Source organism: Triticum urartu, chromosome 1A (genome assembly GCF_056163025.1).
Source record: "Triticum urartu cultivar PI428250 chromosome 1A, HENAU_Tu73, whole genome shotgun sequence".
NCBI classification, from domain to species: Eukaryota; Viridiplantae; Streptophyta; class Magnoliopsida; order Poales; family Poaceae; genus Triticum; species Triticum urartu.
The window spans coordinates 585,550,966-585,558,675 of NC_141873.1; the positions used below are offsets into that span (position 1 = coordinate 585,550,966).

The 7,710-nt window shown below is 54.4% G+C and overlaps 1 long non-coding RNA gene across 1 annotated transcript; it reads left to right on the forward strand.

The window, feature by feature from the left end:
* Positions 1-3,044: 3,044 nt before the first annotated feature.
* Positions 3,045-3,790, forward strand: LOC147993126 (uncharacterized). Its single transcript, XR_015615453.1, has 2 exons — positions 3,045-3,266; positions 3,393-3,790. It is a non-coding gene; the product is annotated as an uncharacterized LOC147993126 (long non-coding RNA).
* Positions 3,791-7,710: the final 3,920 nt, after the last annotated feature.

The window sequence follows — 7,710 nt, forward strand, 5'->3', positions numbered from 1 at the left end:
GGCGAGGCCGTAACGACGGCCGTATATCTCCTCAACAGATCCACGACGAAGAGCGTTGAGAAGATGACACCACACGAGGCGTGGTGTGGGCGTCGTCCAAGCGTTCAGCATCTGCGCACCTTTGGCTGCATCGCACACGTCAAGGTAACGAAGCCAAACCTGAAGAAACTTGATGACAGGAGCGTGCCCATGGTGTTCCTAGGATACGAGCCTGGCTCGGCGGCGTACCGTGTGCTTCATCCCTCGACGAACCGTGTACACATCTCCAGGGACGTCGTCTTCGACGAAGATGGTTCCTGGGACTGGCGCGCTGAGGCCAGTGGAGAAGATCAGGCACCGGCGCTGGACACCTTCACGGTCGAGCTCGAGCATGTCCTGTCGGCCGACCCCCGCGACGCCCAAGATGACGCATCGGCGACAACTTCGCCGGCTCCTTCCACTCCCGCGCCCGATCCCAGAGAGGCTTCTCCGGCCACTCCCACGCCCGACGCTAGAGGGGTCTCCCCTACTACTCCCACGACACATGAGCTCATGACGCCGATCTCAGCGGCGTCCGGCGTCGAGTTCGCGTCCCCGCCAACGGGTGCGTCTGAGCCGGCCCCTGGAGCAGAGGCACCAAGGCGCTACCGCACGTTCGAGAACCTATGGGAGACCACGGAGGAGGTCGAGACGGTGTACAGTCCTCTCTGCCTGTTTGCAGGGGAGGAGCCAGCCTCGTACCTTGATGCGGAGAAGGAACCAGGGTGGCGGAGCGCCATGGACGAGGAGCTGCAAAGCATCGTCGACAACCACACGTGGGAACTCACGGAGCTCCCGCCTGGACACCGCGCTATAGGCCTCAAGTGGGTTTACAAGCTCAAGAAGGACGCCCATGGCGCGGTGGTAAAGCGCAAGGCGAGGCTGGTGGCGAAGGGATACGTCCAAGTTCAGGGAGTGGACTTCGAGGACGTGTTCGCACCGGTGGCGCGAATGGACTCTGTGCGCGTCTTGATCGCGCTCGCTGCGCACCACGCCTGGCCAGTGCATCACATGGACGTCAAGTCCGCCTTCTTGAACGGCGACCTACTCGAGGAGGTCTACGTCGTCCAGCCGCCGGGGTACGCCGTGCCCGGCAAGGAGGAGAAGGTGCTGCGCCTACGGAAGGCATTGTACGGGCTTCGTCAGGCACCGAGGGCGTGGAACGCCAAACTCGACGAAAGCTTGCGCTCCCTGGGCTTTGACCGATGTCCGTCCGAGCACGCTGTGTACCGGCGTGGGGAGGAGAACAAGTTGCTGCTCGTCGGCGTGTACGTCGACGACCTCATCATCACCGGCTCGGACCTGTCGGAGATCAGCTCTTTCAAGCGCCAGATGACGTCGCTCTTTCGTATGAGCGATCTCGGGCGGCTCAGCTACTACCTCGGCATCGAGGTGCGCCACGAGCGTGATCGGATCACGCTGTGCCAGGCGGCCTACGCCAAGAAGCTGCTGGAGCGCGCCCGGATGGACGACTGCAACCCCGGCAATGTGCCGATGGAGGCGCGGCTGAAATTGAGCAGGGACAGCAAGGAGAAGCCGGTGGACAGCACCCTATACCGCAGCATCATCGGAGGGTTGCGTTACCTCGTTCACACGAGGCCGGATATCTCCTTCGCCGTCGGATATCTGAGCCGCTTCATGGAGGCGCCGGCATCTGATCACTACGCAGCGGTGAAGAGGCTGCTGAAGTACATCGCCGGCACGATCGACTATGGGTGTGCCTACGTCCGCGGGAAGGGCACGCCAGAGCTGTTGGGGTACAGCGACGCGGATCACGCCGGCAACACCGACAACAGGAGAAGCACGACGGGAGTGCTCTTTTTCCTCGGCGGCAACCCCGTAAGCTGGCAGTCCCAGAAGCAGCGTGTGGTGGCGATCTCCTCATGCGAGGCCGAGTACATGGCCGCCACTACTGCTGCCTGCCAGGGCATTTGGCTAGCTCGGCTGGTTGGAGAGATGCTCAACGTGAAGATCAAACAGCCGAAGCTACTGGTTGACAACAAGTCGGCCATCTCCTTGTCAAAGAATCCCGTCTTCCACGATCGTAGCAAGCACATTGACTTGCGCTATCACTTCATCCGTGAGTGCATGGAGGATGGGCGCATCAGCATCGACTACGTCAACACCGCCAACCAGCTCGCCGACATTCTCACGAAGGCACTCGGACGGATTCGGTTCCTGGAGCTGAGGGGGAAGATCGGCATGTCTGAGGCGACAAGATTAGGGGGGTGATCTGTTAGCTAATCTAGTCGCTAAGAATAAACGTTAGCTAGTTAGTTTTTCAGCCCAGTTTGTTTGGCGAGAGCCCGCGACTTGTGCATGCCTTGCATGTAGGTTGCATGGGCCTGTAGCATGATGTGACCACGTCACATTAGCCCATGCGTTTAGCTTGGGTGGTTTAGCACGACGCGAACTCGTGGGATGGCACGAGTTGTCAGGGTCGTGGCGTAGAGGTAGGAAACTACCGGCCACTCCGTTTCCCTTCTGTACTCAATAAATAGAGGAAAAATAAACGAGAAAAGTCGCACAGTTGAACGCGACGCAAAACCATCGTCTCCTCTGACCGTGAGTTGCGAGAGCATTAGTTCCCTGACATTATTTGTTTCAGGCGAATGTATACCCATCCACCTGATGGTTTTCTTAGTTTATCAAGCAGTCCACGAACGCCAACATTCCAGCCAATGCACTATCCATCTCATGTCCCCCCTCCTAGACAACAGCAACAGGAGAATCTCCATTTTGTCGGTGTCCCCTCACATGTTGCATTCTCAACACCACCACCACCACCAGTTCATACTAAAAGGAAAAAAACACCATCCGAGTCTGGTTCTGGTAGAGGTTCTTTACAAAAAAAGGCCCATGTTGTAGAACAGGCCGGTGATGTCTTTGGTTGTCATGAGGCTGGCCGATGAGAATGCCACGTTGCCGGAGCCAAATGAGCCCGGCGTAAACCTGCGGAGGAACATGACAGATACATGATTTTCTGAAAATGAAAGTGAGTTCACCATGACTACGACAGATACTAGGTAGTTTAGCTTGGGATAGAATACAATGCACGGGTTACAAAAGAAGTTATTTCTTGTCTCAGAATTACTGATTGCTCTTTGTTCTCATTTTCCTTGTTAGCTGAAACTATTCCTTGTCTACAGATAAGCGGAAGCCGTGTTCGGAGCCACCAACAGTGTCTTCCTTGGATTCGTTCATGCAATAAGGAGGGTACCCGGCCTTCTTCACGTGTCGAGCAACAAGTAAGGACCAGCCTTCGGCTGTTACTATTGATTCATGTGCATGCGCAAAAACGAAATAAAATACAATACTAGATTTGGACACAGCACGTGAACCAACAAGTTTTCACTTTCCTGACATGGGTGCAGGGGTGATCGAGGAGGATTTTCGTGGCCCGGTGGGTGTCGTGCTCTTCAACCACTTGGAGGCGGACTTCACCGGGAAGCCCAGTGACTACTGCACACAGATGATCATCCAGGTGATCACGATGTCGGAGGTCGCCAAGGTGGAGGTCCACGACGCCACCATCCGGGGGGAGGTCCACCGGTGTCTGAACTCCAAGCCTTAGTAGATACATCTAGAGAAGTGGTCTGTTTAGGTTGGTGGTGGAATGCTAGGGAAGGTACCCACCTTTAGATGATGGTTGTGTTCGTCTGATGTTAAATGGGACGTCGTGATTTCTTTCAGTTGAGATGTTGTTCCTTGACACGAGTCTGATGTTAAATGGGATGTTGTGATTTCTTTCAGTTGAGATGTTGTTCCTTGACATGAGTTTATTTTGCACTGGGCATGTCTATTTTCTATCCAGGAATAATGCATCTAAATTTTATTTTTTTAATTCCTAATTAGCTACTAGTAGCGTGGGAGGAGAAGTGCACGCTACTACTACCTAGGATAGTAGTAGCGCTGGTTGAGATAGTAGTAGCGCGCTGCCATCTGCGCTACTACTAACAGACGTATTAGTAGCGTGGGTGGCATCCGCGCTACTGCTATCTAGTTAGCTGTAGCGCCTTATTGGTAGCGCGGGTGCCCGCGCTGCTGATAGGCCTAAAACCCGCGCTGCTGCTAGGCTTTTCCCTAGTAGTGACTACGAATTACTTTGGTATCCAGATACTTACGATTTCGCCAGGGGCTTGGCCCTGGGCGCCCACTCCTCTCCGCCGTCGTCGGCGTCGGTGGAGTAACCCGGAGAAAGGGTTTTCCCCTTCTTGGACCCTTCGGCCTCCCCAGTTGGGGCGGCCTTCCTTTTCTTCCCTTCCCCCGCTGGAGGGGGAGGGGTCTCTTCTTCCTCCTCCTCGTCTTCTTGGGAGGAGTGCGTCTTGGATTCGTCGGATGGTGAATCCGACACCTCCAGGCGCCGGGCACTCTTTCGAGTCCCCGCAGCCTTTTTTGCGGCCTTCTTCTCCGGCACCACATAGGGTGCCGGAGCCAGCAGCTTCGCCAATTGAGCGTCCGCTGGGCCTTCGGGCAAAGGCGCCGGATAGTCGATCCGTCCGGACTTCGCTTGCCAATCCTGTCAAAGGTAAGGGAGTTTAGATCCCGCACAGAGTTAAACTATGAAAAACTAGTGCCCTGTAAAAGGTACAAAAAACATACCGCGCTAGCATGACGCTGCGCGCTGAATCCGCGATCCTCAGTAGCGGATGAGGGAGCCTCTGCGCCTTTGAAAAGCACCTTCCAGGCATCTTCGTACATCGTGTCGAAGAGCCTGCTCAGAGTTCGGTGCTGTGCCGGATTGAACTCCCACAGATTGAAGGCCCGTTGTTGACACGGGAGGCTCAGGCGGATGAGCATAACCTGGACTACGTTGACAAGCCTGAGCTGCTTGCTCACCAGGGATTGGATGCATGTCTGCAGTCGGGTCACCTCCTTTTGGTTGCCCCACGACAGGCCCGTCTCTTTCCAGGAGGTGAGCCGCGTAGGGGGACCGGATCGAAACTCAGGGGGTGCGACCCATTCGGTGTCGCGCGGCTCAGTGACGTAAAACCACCATGATTACCACCCCTTCAGGGTCTCCACAAAGGAGCCCTCGAGCCACAGGACGTTGGCCATCCTGCCAACCATGGCACCGCCGCACTCCGCCTGGCTGCCGCGCACCACCTTTGGCTTGACGTTGAAAGTCTTAAGCCATAGGCCGAAATGGGGGCGGATGCGGAGGAACGCCTCGCACACGACGATGAACGCCGAGATGTTGAGGACGAAGTTCGGGGCCAGATCGTGGAAATCCAGGCCGTAGTAGAACATGAGCCCCCGGATAAATGGATGCAGAGGGAAGCCCAGTCCGCAGAGGAAATGGGGGAGGAATACCACCCTATCATGGGGCCTAGGAGTGGGGATGTGCTGCCCCTTTTCGGGAAGCCGGTGCGCGATGTCGCTAGCCAGATATCCGGCCTTCCTCAGCTTTTTGATGTGTCCCTCCGTGATGGAGGAGACCATCCACTTGCCTCCCGCTCCGGACATGACTGGAGAAGGTCGAGGTGGTAGTGCGGACTTGGGCGCTGGAGCTCGAGTGTGCAAGAATGGATAGGCAAAGGAGGAAGAAGGCGTGGGTGAAAAGGTGGATCCTTATCCCCTTATATGGGTGGACGCAACTACGTGTCCCCACCAGCCTGGTAAAACTCGCTTATCTCCAAGCGCCGTAATCAATGGCGCGGTTGGGTTACCCACGCCCGTATTGATGAGAATCCCGGAATAAGGGGACACGATCTCTGCTTTAACAAGACGTGCCAAGGAAACCGCCTCGCATAACGCGCTAAGATGGGACAGTAAAACGGTTCGAATAAAAGCTTGGCCGTGCTGTGATGTCACACTACGTAGTACGTCAGCAGATTAGATTTGTGTAAATATTATTCTCTCTATGGCAATATGTGGAAACTTAGTTTGCAGAGCCGAACACTATCTTTGTGTTCAAAATCTTCTATGAAGTACTTGGAGGAGGAACCCGCCTTGCAATGCCGAAGACAATCTGCGCGCCGGACTCGTCGTCATTGAAGCCTGGTTCAGGGGCTACTGAGGGAGTCCTGGATTAGGGGGTGTTCGGATAGCCGAACTATACCTTCAGCCGGACTCCTGGACTATGAAGATACAAGATTGAAGACTCCGTCCCGTGTCCGGAAGGGACTTTCCTTAGCGTGGAAGGCAAGCTTGGCGATACGGATGTTCAGATATCCTACCATTGTAACCGACTCTATGTAACCCTAACCCTCTCCCGTGTCTATATAAACCGGAGGGTTTTAGTCCGTAGGACAACATACACATCAGCAATCATACCATAGGCTAGCTTCTAGGGTTTAGCCTCTCTGATCTCGTGGTAGATCTACTCTTGTACGACCCATATCATCAATATTAATAAGCAGGACGTAGGGTTTTACCTCCATCGAGAGGACCTGAACCTGGGTAAAACTTCGTGTCCCTTGCCTGCTGTTACCATCCGGCCTAGACGCACAGTTCGGGACCCCCTACCCGAGATCCACTGGTTTTGACACCGACATCCTCCTTTGTAACCGACCTTGTGTAACCCTAACCCCCTCCGGTGTCTATATAAACCGAAGGGTTTTAGTCCGTAGAACAACAATCACAACATACAATCATACTACAGGCTAGCTTCTATGGTTTAGCCTCTCTGATCTCGTGGTAGATCTGCTCTTGTACTACCCATATTATCAATATTAATCAAGCAGGACGTAGGGTTTTACCTCCATCAAGAGGGCCCGAACCTGGGTAAAACATCGTGTCCCCTGCCTCCTGTTACCATCCGGCCTAGACGCATAGTTCGGGACCCCCTACCCGAGATCTGCCGGTTTTGACACCGACATTGGTGCTTTCATTAAGAGTTCCGCTGTGCCGTCGCCACTAGGAAGGATGTCTCATCCCATCTTTAAAGACGACACTATTGCTGAGGGAGCTTTGGCTATCGGCCAAAATTTCCGGCTAGGTGGTTTTCTTATGACCGCCTGTTCGGCCGCTGCGCCGACGATGACTTCTCGGGTCATCGAAAGCAATCTTCACGTCAACTCAGAACTCGCCGAGCAGTTAGATCCAATGGAGCTCTCTTCCTTGAACGAGCTCTTGGATCGCATCGCTGCCCTGGGAGTCGCTACAGACTACGATCAGATTGGGCCTAAACCCGATCTAAGAGAGATCAACTCTCCCCAGGCCACCCATCACGTTGTAGTGGTGGAGGAACAGTGGGGCAACCCTTCATCTATCTTAAGGACTAGCTATGTCCAGATTCCCGATCCCTCCAAGCCGGATACCCTCGGAGGGGAGGACGTCGCTCAAGGCCTGAACCTAGAATCAGGCAGCGGGCTAGATTTATCGGAAAACATCCAAGAATCCAAACTTTCGAGTTCGGAAACTCCTTGGCCCCTGAGTCTCAGATTGGGTAAGGATTCGGATTCAATTCCACCCACCCACCCAAATATACGCGATATATCCCAAATTAGGCAAGAGCCTGAAGAAACAGTACACCATTACTAGGCCAGATTCCTCCTGGTCATGAACAGGATAAAGGACTGTCGCGAGGAAGACGCAATTTCATTCTTCTGCACTAATTGCACGGACAAGGGAATCCTCAACGCCATAAGTCTCCATGGAATTACACGCTTTGCCGACTTGGTGTCCATAGTACGAAAGTACTTTGCGATGGAAAGCGCCTGGAAAACCGAAATAAAATTTTGGGATAAT